This window comes from Numida meleagris, chromosome Z (assembly GCF_002078875.1).
Source record: "Numida meleagris isolate 19003 breed g44 Domestic line chromosome Z, NumMel1.0, whole genome shotgun sequence".
Classification (NCBI taxonomy): domain Eukaryota; kingdom Metazoa; phylum Chordata; class Aves; order Galliformes; family Numididae; genus Numida; species Numida meleagris.
In genome coordinates, this window is record NC_034438.1 from 12,973,881 (window position 1) to 12,989,122 (window position 15,242).

Here is a 15,242-nt window from a genome sequence, read left to right on the forward strand (position 1 = left end):
GTAGGGCCCACATGGTTAGGATGTCTCAAGGCAGCTATGTTAGAATGACTGCATTGTAGATGATGGAAAGAGAAAATGAAGTTAAAAGACTAAAATTGGAGTTGAGAGCTTGATCCAACCCTTAAAATCGAAGAAGTCCTCTTGAAAAAAAAAAAAAAAAGCTAAGAACCATAAGAGATGTTGGTGAGGAAGAGGACTGCCTATCCAGACAGAACTCAGAAAGGTATCGTTTTAAGGAGCAGACAAGGAAATGTCTGACTGCAGAAATTCTTAGCGTAGTGATTATCAAGCATGCAGATTAAATATTGTAATCTGGGAATGGAAAACAAAAATATATGGAAGACCCTTAAGACAAATATGCTGTTAAATGGACTTCAACTTCTATAGACTTCTTTTTCTCCAAAACATTTGAAGAATGTTCACTACTTCAATTACATATCATTAGTCTAAGCTCCATTACCATCTAAGTCCATGCAGGTGCACTTGTCTTAAAACTCTGATAGGCTGCCTGACTAAGTGCAATTATGACCTTGAGATACAGCTCCGGAATTTCAGAAATAATACAAAATCTGTACTCAGCAGACAATTAAAATTTGAATATATGCAGGAGCAAGCTGTTCTCAGACCTGCAATTAAATAGCTAACTGGATTAAAAGATTCTGTGAACAAGTTCTTCTACTGAATCACATTGGCTTTCATCAGCATGTCATAACAACAGGAGTTTCGGAAAACAATGTTGCCTGGGAATATCTAGCTGAAGCTTACTGGCTTTCATACAAGAAAAAGGTCAGCTTTTCTAGAAATGTTGCATACAGAGATAATTATTTTTTTACCAAAATGTTTTATGATTATGGAAAAAAGCAGAAATTTAAACATCACACAGGCAAAAACATCCACATTTTAATGGCACAACTTCAGGGTTTACATGCATGTGAAAAAAACAAACATGCCCTTACTATACTTAACCACAGTTATCCCTCATTTCTTCTTTATTTACTTATAATAACTTAAGTCCTAAATAGCATGTTGAAAAGTTCGTCTTCCCATCACTCGGTCAGATTAATCATACCAAATAATAGCCAAATGAAAGCTATACATCCAAGGTTAAATACTATCTTAATTAACAAGAGGGAGACCTTCCCAAGTACAACTCATCCTAAATATCCTACATACCGACCTTACAAACGGATGAATTGCCCTCTTCTGCCACAGATTATGGAGAGAAATTAATATAGACTGGGTGACTAATTTTCTGGTGATCAAGATGAATCCCAGTCAATGTATGCAACTGATAGAGACCACAGTACTCAAGTGATCATTAAAAAACAAAAAATCTGCTATTTAGAAATTCAAAATTATGGAAGAAGCATTAGGAAATATTATTTGGTTCATGACATGCTAATTTTAAAAATATCTCATATTTCTAGTCTTTCTCTGGATTCCATCAAGGAACTAGTCTCTCATGCTGCTCCTCTTCAAGCATAGTTTAGGCATTACTCTTCACATCTGTTTCTCTATAATTTCCCCATACTTAGACCAAAACTCTACTTCTCTGCAGCAGATGTCAACTTGAGAAACATTCTTATCTATATTTTATTGCTTTTCTGGTGGACTTGAAATCTCAGGGTATGATGGTGTAACTGCATAGGTGGACAAGGGAGAAGCCACTGATATCATCTATCTGGACTTCAGTAAGGCCTTTGACACAGTACCCCATAACATCCTTCTATCCAAATCGGAAAGATACGGATTTGATGGGTGGACTGTTCAAAGGAGGAGGAACTGATTATGAGATGGTAGCCAGAAAATGGTTGTCAGTAGTTCAATGTCCAGATGGAGATCAGTGATGAGTGGTGTCCATTAGGGGTCGGTATTAGGACCAGTACTCTTTACCATCTTCATCAATGATATTGACAGTGGGATAGAGTGCACCCTCAGCAAGTTTGTGGATGACAGTAAGATGTGAGCTGCAGTCAATACAACTGAGGGATGGGATGCCATCCAGAGCGATCCAGACAGACTGAGCAGTGGGCCCAGGAGAACCTCATGCAATTCAACAAATCCAAGTGCAAGGTCTTGCACCTGGGTTGTGGCAACACTTGTTATCAATACAAGCTGAGGGATGTAAGGATGGAGCAGAGCACAGCTCTGCCGAAAAGGACCTGGGGGTGCTGGTAGATGGGAAGCTGGACATGAGCCAGCAGTGTGCCCTCACAGCCCAGAAAGCCAATTGTATCCTGGGCTGCATCAAAAGAAGTATGGCCAGCAGATTGAGGGAGGTGATCCCACCCCTCTTTTCTACATTGGAGTGCTGAGTCCAGATGTGGAGTCTTCAGTACAGAAGTGGACCTGTTAGAGTCCATCCAGAGGAGAGAGACAAAAATGAATCAAGGAATGGAACACCTCTCCTACAAAGACAGACTGAGAGAGGTGGGACAGTTCTTCTCTTCTGGAGAAGATAACCCTCCAGGGAGACCTGAGAGTGGCTTTTCAGTAGCTAGAGGGAGGCTATGAGAAGAAAGGGGAAAAGTCTTTAGCAGGATCTGTTGTGACAGGACAAGGGGAAATGGTTTGAAACTAAAGGAGGGGAGATTTAGACTGGATATGAGGAAAAATTATTTTACAGTAAGGGTGGTGAGGCACTGGAACAGGTTGCCCAGAGAGGTGGTGGATGTCCCGTCCCTGGAGTCTTTCAAGACCTGGCTTGGCCCAGCTCTGAGCACCCTGATCTAGCTGTGAATGCCCCTGTTCATTTCAGGGGAGCTGGACTAGATGACCTTTAATGGTACCTTCCAACTCAAATGATTCTATAATTCTAGTATTCTACGACTCTACGATGTTTTACCTTTTCTTACTATAACTCACTTCAGTAAGCATTTCCTTTTTTCTTTTTTTTGCAATAATTCTTAATTTTCCTCTTTTCCTAATAATTTTAAGATAATTTTCAACAAAATCCTTACTCTTATGTGTAAACCTAGATAAGTATGTCATTGCAATTTAGTAAAACTCTAGACTGTAAAGCAGACTATTTGGAAAGTATTATTACAACTGTTTTTTGTTACAGTTTTTTTTCTCTTCAAACAATTCAAATGCAATTGAATGTTGATGAAAGAATCTGGATTCTCCAGGTTTATAGCTGGATAAATTTTGTGACAAATCCACTGATTCTTAATTTAATGCATTGGATGCAGCTCTTGCTGTCAACAGTTAATGCTAAAACGTAACATTTTCCACTAAACTTCTCATTTATGTTCTGAAGCTTTCACCTATGGGTTGAAAAGATCATCCAGTTTGCATCAGCTTGGGCCAATTTACGTGAAATTACTTTTAAAACTTCTCTGCTAGTAAAGGTTCATGCTGAAAACCTCAACTTCATTCAGGTCTGAATGTGCCACAACAACTACTCTGCACCTTGGTGACAAATATTCCATGAAAAAGAAAGAAATGTTGCATATGCCATGAGACTCTGATGCCCAGTGCAAAATCCATTTGTGTAATGATAGAGGACTTACCAAAAGCTAAATAATAAAATATATAAATAAAACTAATAAATAATAAAACTTAGCATAAGTAGTAGTGTTTATCTCATTAGAGACAGATTTTTATTTTTTAAGTAAAAGTGACTGGATTTTCTATTGCTTATGCTGAATTTAGTACTGCCCTTTGGATTCTACCACCCAAGTATGCTGAGCAGAGTCAGAATACCATCAACAATCTGAGTAATAAATTGTAATGCTTTTCAGTATTTATTTCAGCAGGCCAGGGAGAGGAACCACATCAATGTAAGCTCAGATATCTTAAATTAAATAGAGAACAACTCACTTTGCCAAGGCATGTGCAGTGATAGCCACACCCTTAACCAAGAATTTGGAAGGGATTTTTCACTTTTGGAAACATATTTTACAGTCTGTCCATATCTTATTTCAGGCATCCACTCCCTCTTTTAAAATCTGATCTTTGGCCATACTCCTCCTCTTCTTCTATGTGTCTATGATAAGATATCTAGAATACACAAGCCTTCTTGAAATCATTGTCAGCCTTCCTAATAGCTATGATAAATTGCATTTGTACAATCCCTTTTCAAACCAGAGTTCTAGCGATATTTTTTCTTTCAGGCAATTCAGAGCCTTTTATTGTATGATATACATATACTAGAAGTAATTAAACATCTGAAATTGTCTTGAGCGATGAAATAAAATCAGCTCTTCTATGACCTTAAATTTGTCAGAAGCCAAGGTACTTCTCATAGAAAATACAAATATTCACCTATGTCATCCTGCACAAAATTGCCAGGTTTCTCAACATGATCAGTACATAGGAACTACAAATTAATGTATCATTTCACATGACTGAGATAAATAAAACATTTCTTGACATTTCTAATTTATTCTATTTGTTCGGTTTATTTCAAATTTTATATAAGCAAACTTCATTCAAATAAATTTTGTTGCAGCATTTAACATTAAACTGGTAGTTCAGTAGAAAAAATGTGTACAAATTCGGTTGTTTTTAGACTTAAATGTTAAGAATAGCATTTGTCAGATATTTATGTCATGATTTATGTTCTTTAGCATGTCAAAAAAGAACAGAACTATGGGTAAAAGCAGTTCTGACAAGCAAGAATTCTTCAACTAGAAAAAGCATTGGAGAGATTCAAGTTAGATAAATGTTTCAACATCTGTTGAGGTAACAGCCAACTGACATGAAAGATGAAAGATGTAATAAAACCATTCAAAGAAATTCAGCAGAACTTACGCTCTTTTTTGAAATAAATATTTTGATTCAGAATTTGAGTGTGTCAGCTTTATCCTTCAGGGAAAAAAATATTTACTTCTCAGAACAATGCCTAAAGTGCCAGTCATATTAGATACGTATTAAGTATATAGTATCCTCATTTGTGTCCAAAGGGTTTTGCATTACAGTAGTTTCTGGTGGAGGAAGAGGAAGAGGGAAGAAGAGAAATGTCAAGATGACCCAAAAGAAAGCATGATTCAAAGATGACTGCCTGAACTGATATGACATCCTTTCAGAAGAACCTTCCCAACTTCCTGAGAACCACTTCAAAAAGCACCTGTCTATATTAAATAACAGAGTTTTACTGCATTTAGGTGTTCCAATAAAACATTTTAATTATGGAACTATTTTCTTAGTCAGTTAACCTTCTGATCATCATTATCAATAGATGGTCAATACATTAACTATAAACAAACAACAGAGAGTTATATAAAAAAGGATGCCAAATACAATGAAAAGATTGTTTATACTTTAGTTTACCATGATATAAAATATAGGCTGAGAAGCTGGAGTGGAGGAAAGATGTTTTTCTGTTGGTTTAATAAAAATTTCTTGTTCTTTTAGAGATGATATGTCAGTAGATCAAATTTTATCCAAATTCACCAACATAATCTATTATTTCAATAAAGAATGAAAATTCATTATTATTCTTGATTTTGATAAGAATGAAAAGAAAAACGGTAAAAAGAGCATCCAAATTTCACTTCTTGGTTAATTCTGTAATATGGTTGAAAAAAATTAACTTTTCTTTTAGAGTAAATCTACAATTTTATATGTTTTATAGGCTAAAAATAGGGTTGTACGCAAATGGGAATTACTTCATTCAAGTAATGAACATTTAAAAGCATAAAAACAAAGACCCATGAAAGATGATATGAATATATACAAATACATAAAAATGATATGACATTACAGCCACTTGTTATTGTATTTATACATTGAATACAAGCATAGCAGCATAACGTCATTTCCTGCGCAGAGAAATAATTATTTCCAATAATCATGAACTGTGCAAAGTAACTGACTCTCCTGTAATTCTGACTCAGTTTTTCCATTTTTTCATGGACATACAGAATTTTAAACATTGTACTATTTTTTTTCTGTTTTTTTCTTTGCTTTTATGAATATACCAGGTGATGATGTTGCTATCTGAAAAGCTCTTTCTGTACAATCGTGGCTCATCTCTGTGAATTCCTTGGGACAAATCAGTTTTCTCCTTATTTCCTCAATGTTCAGAAAGGAAAGATATGCAATTCAATGTAGGCAGCTTTCATATGATTTAGTGAGTTGACCTGAGATTTGTTTAAAATCTTTCCTAAATGAATGCAAGTAATAGAAATGGTCTAATTTTGTCTTCTTACTAAATAATGAAATCATTATCATCATTATCATAACCATTGGCTCCCTGTGTTCTAACTGCAAGTCTTATGACATCGATCAAAACAAGGCTCTTTCAGTCTCAGTAACTTGCAAGTCCATACAAACCTGCGAACGGGTACTGTGATATGTAAGAATCTGTAAGGAAACACTCTGCATCCCTGCATGACTTGCTACCATTATCTCAGAGAAAATTCAGCCCTCTAAGCAACACCATCTGGCAAGTATGTAGACAACTGACAATGTTTGCTCATAAAGGCTGAGCTCAGTTCCCCACTTCCTGGTTTCTCAGGCTCCAACTTTCTATTTTTCCTACAGCTGAAATACATCAGCCAATTGAAACACTGGACCAGATTCTGAATCCTGCTGAGATTTCTTAAGTAGATTCTTGGCAACTGCAGTGGAAGACGAGGACGAGGTGGTGGTGGTAGAAGCATGGATTAGGAAAAGAAGGTAGAGCGAGGGCCTGCAGCAGCAGGATGACTGCAGAGTCTGCAAGAAGGCTGCTCTCTATGGTGTTAGGTTCAGCAGCCCCACTGCTTTCGTGAAAGAAAGCTGCCTTATATCATTTCATCTGTGACCAATGCTGCGAGTGTCATGGCCCAACAGATAATATTCAGATTTGTATATAAAAACACAATGAATTTCTTACTCAGTTTGAAAGTCAAGGCCTACAGCAATTGAGTTCATTCAAATGTGATCCTCTTCTGACATTCTAGCTACAGACCTACCATAGATGATTGGTTTTTTTTCCATTAACATCTTTTGAACTTACATGAGAGTAATTTTAAGAGAGTTTTCAGAGCTTAAGGAAGTATAACTGCTTATTATGCTCCCACTAATCTTTACACCACTGGAAACTCTTTGGCTAATAAAAATCTAACAATACACAGAGAAACAGAAACATCTGCAATGACTATAATCCAAGACAAGAAAAATAACATGCTCCACAATCTAGCAAGACAGAATACCCCAAGAAAAGCCAACAATGTAGCCACAAATGAGAAATCACTCAATTATCAATACTGTTCCACTGCCACTCTGCAAAAGGCTTAGCTTATTGCACTTCAATTTTGAATAACAAATCTGAAAGATTTATTAGTCTTTATTCACACTTACATTGCACTGATTCTACAGTTAGAAGAGGACCCAAGAAATCATATAAAACACCATGCTTTCACATTCTTGTCTGGTGACAAGTTACTTTGTGTAAGTATTGCCCAAAGCTGAAAATTCAAATCTCATACTGAACACCCCTAACTAATGTGATATTGGTTTTTTTTAATTCCTTCCTCATAGTCTTGAGAACTAAAATGTCCTTGAACTGAGATTCCAAAACCATATAATGATTTAAAACTGAGACCTCAAATAACTGAAAATCTTGATATCATAAGACAATCCATTGAAACTGTGTAACATGAGATATTTTATTAATATTATGATGATTCCTGTGTTTCAACTGAAAGGGCAGGACAAGGATTTGCAATGGACAAAGAAGTGCTTTGTAAAAATATTTGTTCGAAATATGTAACACTGTGTAATCAAACCGGTAATGTAATTGTATAGGATGGCTTACTCACATACTTTGCATGCATGAACTGACACAGCCTAATCAAGGTCCAAGAAGAACAAGTGAGAAAGCAGCACATTGCTTTTATATAACTAGCCTCCTAGCAATCACTTAAAAGCAACCATCAGATGCTAGCTCTCTTCCAAGCTTAAATGGTTTAATGCTTGATCAGATCTGGAATCATGAAGATATAAATTGCTGAGATCGAAATACATGCAAGTACTTAAAATAAGTGCTTAATTTCCAGAAATCTAACTTCTAACCTTTTCTAAGTGCAGCCTAACTCGGAACTTACCTGAACAGCCAGCAGAGAGCTGCACATACCGCTCCTGCTTGAATACTGCTGAATGGGATCCAAACCAGAAGGCATCTGAAGCAGTAAAGAAAGACACCTAAAATCAGCAATATGTTCAGAAACCCACCTATTAATGGCAAAGCACTGTGGGCAGAGAGGAGACTCAGAGCTTATGTGCAGTCCTGTACTTACACTGCATCTTGTGTTGTGAAGTCTTTATTACGAAGGGTCCTTTTTCCTGTGTATTTGCATGGCTTAGGGTTCAGTTGTTTATTTTCTGCATGGAGTCAGATTCCAGAAGTGGTGAGTGACCTCTTCCTTTTAACAATCCTTACAACAATTTTCTTGAGGATAGAACCACTTCTGTGTGAAGAGATGTGGATTTTTTTATTTTTTTTTTTATCACCCTATTTTGAAACTTATCCCCTGGCATCTCCTTTCCCCCTGAATCACTTCTGAACAGACATGCTTCTAGTTCTACCTAGGGTGCTGAGCACCCTTAAGTCAGTTGTTACAGAATGCTAGAGATCTGCATTTGGATTACTCTTAATATAACAAAAACTATACCGCCAGCAGTGACTGCAAGAGCTATCTAGGAGTTTTTCTGCTTCTACATAATGTTTTCTGGCTCAGAAAGCACAAGAACAAAATCAAACAGAATTTGCGTAACATGGAAGGGAAGGAGACACTTCAATGTACTGTGTTGAGGTTCTTTCTAATTCTCAGCAGAGCTTCCAATGAGGTCACTTTTACCCGGGGTTTATTTCAAAGAATAATTACCCATTCCTATTACCCAGGAATTAATTAAAACTACTGCAGTTAGAGGAGCAGCTGTTCCCGGAATGGACTTTGCTGTACAAATATCAAGGGGTTGCAAAGTTTATTTCCACTTCCAAATTCTTTGAATCATCAGCAAGGCTTTCATCCCCTAGCCTTACTTCAAAATACACAGTGTGAAAAATGCATCTATGAAACAAGCATTTCTACTAAGTCCACCTAATGACACTTCCCTCATTGGGCTATGCTGTCCCTCTTTCTCTCTCTTCTTTTACATATAAACTGAAATTTTTCTCCAGGTACTCAGGTCCTTTGACACAAATACATTCTTTTCTCCTACTGTACAGTGTTTTTTAGAGGAAACTTGCCAGGGAGAGAAAAAAAAAGCTGGTAGCAAACCCTTATTCAAATATTGGCAAAACATCTGTGAAACAAATCTTCAGCTGGAAAGGAAAAGTACAAGTTGTTTTAAATTAAAGACCTCATATTGTTCCTGTTGTTCCATTAAGTGACTCTAAGTTTTTAGGATATCAACTCCCACAGCTGGGCTGCAAGTTTAACCTGGCATCAAAAAGCTGTCGTGACAAATGAAATGCAATCTGACAAAGAAGTGACCCAAGATCCTGAATCATGTAATCATTTCTTCCCATCCTCTACAGTATTTTGCATTCTGCATCAGTAATGTTGCTTTACAGAGCTAAGTCAACAATGATGTCTTTTATTTGTCAAGCATAATTTTCACTAAGACATAGCCTGCAAACAGAAAAGGAAAATAGTCTTACAACTCCCAGAGGGCCTCATTATCTGATGGTCTTCCGACAGGGAGTAGTTTTACTGCTGCTAGTTTTACATTCTGCAAGCCTCCTGCAAGGAGGTGACATCTCTCTGGAATTAAGTCATCACAGCAGAACTTGAGATAATGTAAACTCTTTGTGCTCTCCACTGAAATTCCTGGCCAAGAGTGATAGACAATCTGTTTACCTAGTTGTCTGTAGGAACAAAAGCTTGCACTGCCTTCTCATGCAGTAAAGGATACACAAGCTCTTCTCCTTTCACAATGACCCACTGCCCACTTCGTTTTCCTTATGAAGCAATAGTAATGCTAGCTGCGCTAAATACAATCTAAGTGATGATGTTAACTGAAAAGCTCTGAAGTCAGTTGAAAAAACTTCAATACTCATGCTAGTGCTTCTCCATGTGCCGTAAACACTGCCACAGGAATTATGCATATTTGCTCCTAACTATGTTTAGTGAAAACATATCCTAAATTCATAGCCCTCAGAGTGTGAGAAACAGAGAGGCCTGAGGCTATCTTCAGGCTGATAGTTAAATAACTCATCAGTGGCCTATATGGGACAAAGATGTATTAATAAAGGTATATTAGTAGTCTTCATTTAATTGGTAGTATATTCATAGTCTTTTTTAATTTTTAATATTAGGTTTAACGAATTAATTAATATAAGAAACTAGCATCGTATTTATTTTTCCTTTTGGAACCTGGACACATGCATTTGAATGAAGATGAAGTGACTGTGGACAGGAATGAAATACAATCATTGTTTATATGCGTTAAAACACCCAATACTACACCAAAATGAGGTTAAAGGATTTTAGCATGTACATATGCTCTCAAGACTTTGTCAAAAGATAAGGTAAAGGAAAGACGGGGGCATGAAAAGCCTTGCTCAAATTTACACGAGTTACTGGAAGAATTACATGCCAAGCCACATCTCCAAATTGCCAACCTGGTATGTTAAGTGGGAAAGAATATTGCTTCCCATTTAACACTTTCTGTAAATGTTGTATTTAATTTCTCTGTCTTTATGTCAACAAATAGTAAATGACATATTGCTCATAGGAAATTATAAAGCATGTTGTGTACTCTAGGTATACATAATCTACAAAAGTACATTAAACATCATAATTTAGTGTTTGCCATTTAGTTCAGTACTTCCAAGAAACAGATAAAGTGGTTTACAGCAAAGACAGCTAAGCTGAAATTCAGTAGAAGGTGCCTTACTAAAGGCACTTCTCTCCTTACTAACTTTCATTCGTTAGAAGCTTTGAACTAAGCTCTGATCTAATAGATTCAGAGTTACAAAGTAATGTCATAGCAGATTCATGTAAATTGTACTCATAGGTATTACTGAAGATTTTACACATTCAAAATGATAACAATAGAAAAAAAATAAATTGGAGGGTTTTTTCCTTGCCTTTTTTTTTTTCTAGTATGAATAAACACCACATTGTGGTTCCACCTAAACCCTTTCCTGGTAAGGATTGGTCATGCCTGATGTTTCTGATTAACAACATTCTTTCCTTGAGAAAAATTTACATTTTTTTTTTTCTGAAAATTCATAGAAGAATCAACAGATACAGCATGGATTTGATTTTGTTCTGTCATGCCTCAAAGATTGGCAAGTGACTGTAATAATACATTCAAAAGCTGCAGCAACAAAAGTTTTTTTTCAACTATGAGTATTGCAAGGGTACCTAAGTGTGAGAAGTTTTCTTTGAGTTAAAGAATTCATATGAAGGTGGTTGTCTCCATTTGTAAAATACTTCAAGACTGTATTTTAAAGCTGTAATCTAAGTGAGTGTATTTCAAAAAAACTGGGAGCTGAAGGGAAAAAAACAGAATAGTACTAGGCAGTATCACATATCTTTTGGAAATGATTTATAATAAAGAGAGCTTAATTATAAAACATTCAAAAGACATGTAAGGAATGGACATGTGTTTTGATAAGAAAAAGAAAAATTAACATTAACCATAAAAAATGTGGATAAGTACAATATAGCACCTTTCAACCACATAAATGCCGAATGGAGAAAATTTCATAAGAGTTTTACTTACCAGAAACTATGATTTCCACAGCATCTTTAAATTATATTATTGCAAAACGTAGAATCATTTTGTACCAGTCCTTTCTTTGTTTCATGTTCTGTTCTCATTACTCAAGGTTTTTTTATATTGCATTTATAAAAGATATTACCTAATAATATAACTATCCCAGAATACACTTTTTATTCAAAATTGTTGTTTCAGTACCATAATGAAAAGCTTTTTTCCATTTTTCACTCAATAAAATAGTAAAAAAGCATTTATAAAATACTTTCAAAGACAATTTTGACTTTTTTTTTAAGCTTAAGAATTCTCAACTGAACAAAGCATCAGAAGTTTTAGTAAGCAAAAATCAAAGCATATACAAACATTAACAGTTTTATGAATGGAAATAAATTAATAGTAAAGGAAGCTGCATAGCATTTAAATAGGTAACACTAGAAGTGCCTTGAAAATTTTCTAGAAGTTTTAGAATCTGTAATATTCAGCTTATAGCCATTTAGAAAATTATCCTACAATTCTTACTTACTTGAGTAAAGCCATTGACGTCAACAGCCCTATACACATGTATAAGGATTTACAGGATCAGGGCCCAGCACGACCACTGGTTATACTCTCTGTAACCCCAAATGTAAAACAAATACTGTTGTGCAACATTTATTGTAGCCCAAATGAATTCACATGTTTTGTTTAGGCTTTGTTTTTGGTGGGGTTTTTTTTCTGAGTTCAGTGGGAACAAAGTCAGGCTTTAAAAGCTAAAACAAAAAGATTAAAGAAATTGCATCAAAGAAAACTGGAATAAACACAGTGATGTTTTGATAAGAGTTATCAACTTCCAAAATATGGACAAGAACTGAGATTATTTGAGAAAATATCCAGAATGTCTCATTTTAGAGTGGGTAAGCAAGGAGAGCTGTTGCCAAAGCATACACTTAATTACTGACACGTGTGTGAGAAAATTAAGGTTTTCCTGGAGTTTTTGTTAATTTGTTGTCAATTCTTTTTTTGGTTTTGTTTGTCCATTTTATACAATCTGTGCCTTATTGCTGTATATAAAATAAAAAGGATTATGTACTTACTGAGGGACTTCTAGAGCTTGAATTTGTCTTGATTTGATTTCGAACAATAAATTGATGTTAATAATTAATGTGTTAAAGAACCTGTTCTGTAGTTCTTAATATAGTCTTTATAAATATTATCACCTTATAAACAAAAGAAAAATCACTGGAAAATTTTAGGAGACATACACCCACAGAGAAGAGGGTTTGGTCATTCTTTAGCATACATCCATAATTTCTATCCCAGAAGTTTCAAAAGCTACAGATTTCAGTTCAAATGGTCTCTTGTTTGCATACAGCAGTTGATTTCTCTTGGACTCAGATGCTTATGGACCTACTTTCTAACAGGAGAGGAGACTCATGTAGAGAAGACCAGTACTATCTTTGAGTTCTTGTTATCCTGAATAGTGAAATACATTCATATTCGCAATTAGTAGGGTTGCAGGAGCTGCAAATGTATTGTTAGCAGTGCTAGGTAACAGTTACGGTCTACCAGTATCTTTAAATGAGTGTAAGTATATCTCCCTAGACCATTATGGGGAACTTATGCAAGCTAATTAGGGGAAGTCACACAGAAATTGTCTCTGTGACACAGAGAAGAAAATTAAGTGAGCAGAAGGACACAAAGCACCTTCTTACTGGCATCTTTAGGAGGACTACCTGAATTAGACAACCTTACTTGAAGTCATGTGAATACTCCTAAAATTAATGAGTAATTTTGAAGATACGAAGATTCATACTGAATCCAAAACCTTCACTTCTCTCTTCAGTCTTATTTTTAACTTCAGTTTAAAGTTTATTAAAGTTTCTATTTTAGTTAACTACCAGTCTTTGCAGTTCAACTGGCACAAAAGGGCAACTTGGTCTCAGTTGCCACTCTTTTGTGTTACAGTTATCTGTGGATGTCATACAAGTAAAAGGACTTAACCACTTATCAGTAGAGAAACCCTGAATTCAGTTCCTTAATATGATGCCCCAGTTCCAAATCACTCTCAAGCACACATCAAGAGTTAGTACTGGCTCTTCCCAAGAGGAACAGCTCATATTAGCACCAGGTTTTGCTGGTTTCAAGGTTTCAGTGCCATGGACACGGGCTCTGCATGCCAGTTGAATTTTAATGCCAGAAAACAATCCAGGGAATTATTAATTAACAATGATAGTTGTAACGATGTAAGCTCTGGTAGTTGCATCTCTAAAGCAACATTTCTAAAAAGCAAAACAGACCTGATTTTTCACTAGATCTTTTTATTCTCCTGTTAATGAAGGCAACAAGATTTAAAATGATTATGAAAAATATAAATGGGTTAATTACTGAAAAAGAGCTCTAGCAAATGCAAAAGTGTAGACTTATCTGTGGCTTTGGGCTTGTTCAGCTCTCAGAAGAATCTTGAATTCCACAGACCTTTGATTTCTTTTGTCATCAGCAGCTTAATGAATTTTGGAGTTTTAATGAGATTGGACCTGCCAATTCATAAACAGGAATAAGGACTGGAACCAGGAGATTCAGTGTTCATAGTTTACTACTCTTTTATTTGAGAAAAGAAACTTAATTCTTGACTTCTGAAAGTTCAAATTTAAATACATTGAAAACACTTGTACATTCCTGGAGTGGGTAAAAGTCAGAACTTGAATGTTAATAATGACCCTACCAATGTGCCTCAGAGGACTTTTCAAACTATAGTACACTGCAGTTAACAACAAAAAAAAAATTCTTATTGAACGTATAACATTTTCTACTCTGTCAAAGTTTTCCTCAACATCCTGCTGTTTCATTTAATCACAGCTTGATCATCAGAGTCAGCTGTCACAAGAAAATGTATATATATATATAGCCAAAAGCCCAAGGAGCCAACATGCACAGCAGCATTTCTGCTTATTGAGAACTCTGGCCTGGAAGCACTGAGCGTTGTGGGACACAGCTGGCTGCTGTCAGCTCCTAGCAGGCACAAGCTGCTGTTACTGCCTTATTGCTTCTAGTGAAAAATTTTACCACGTGTTAAAATCTGTTGAAGTGGCAAGAAACTATGTCAGCTGCTAACTTCAGCTCAGTGTATCACATACAAGTTTTTAAGTACTGCCTTAATATGTTTGTCTTTAAAATGTTCAAGTAAATGAGTTTTATCATAATGACATAGGAAAACACTTGAAGTTCGTGCATGAATTAGATTTATTTATTATTGCTTTTCTAAACAATACTTACGCTCATGTTGCTTTCTAGCCCACATATGTGATCGACTTTACAGACAATGTAGATTATTTGTTCTCAGCTATCCTTAAGTGCACAAAGGGGAAACACACTGAAGCTATAATTTATGTGTACTTCAGCTGAACTGGTCCTTAAAAGAATGAACTTACGTCATCAGCTGTCATCCTTTGCAGTAGGGGAGACTGCATGGAAAAGCGATAAGATGTATAAGACACTTTACATTGTAGGTTCAACACAGGATCTCATTAAAAAAAAAGTTCAAAAAAATACATCTCAGAATGTTTGTGACAAAGATGTTCAGAGGAGGTTACTGAGAATGGACT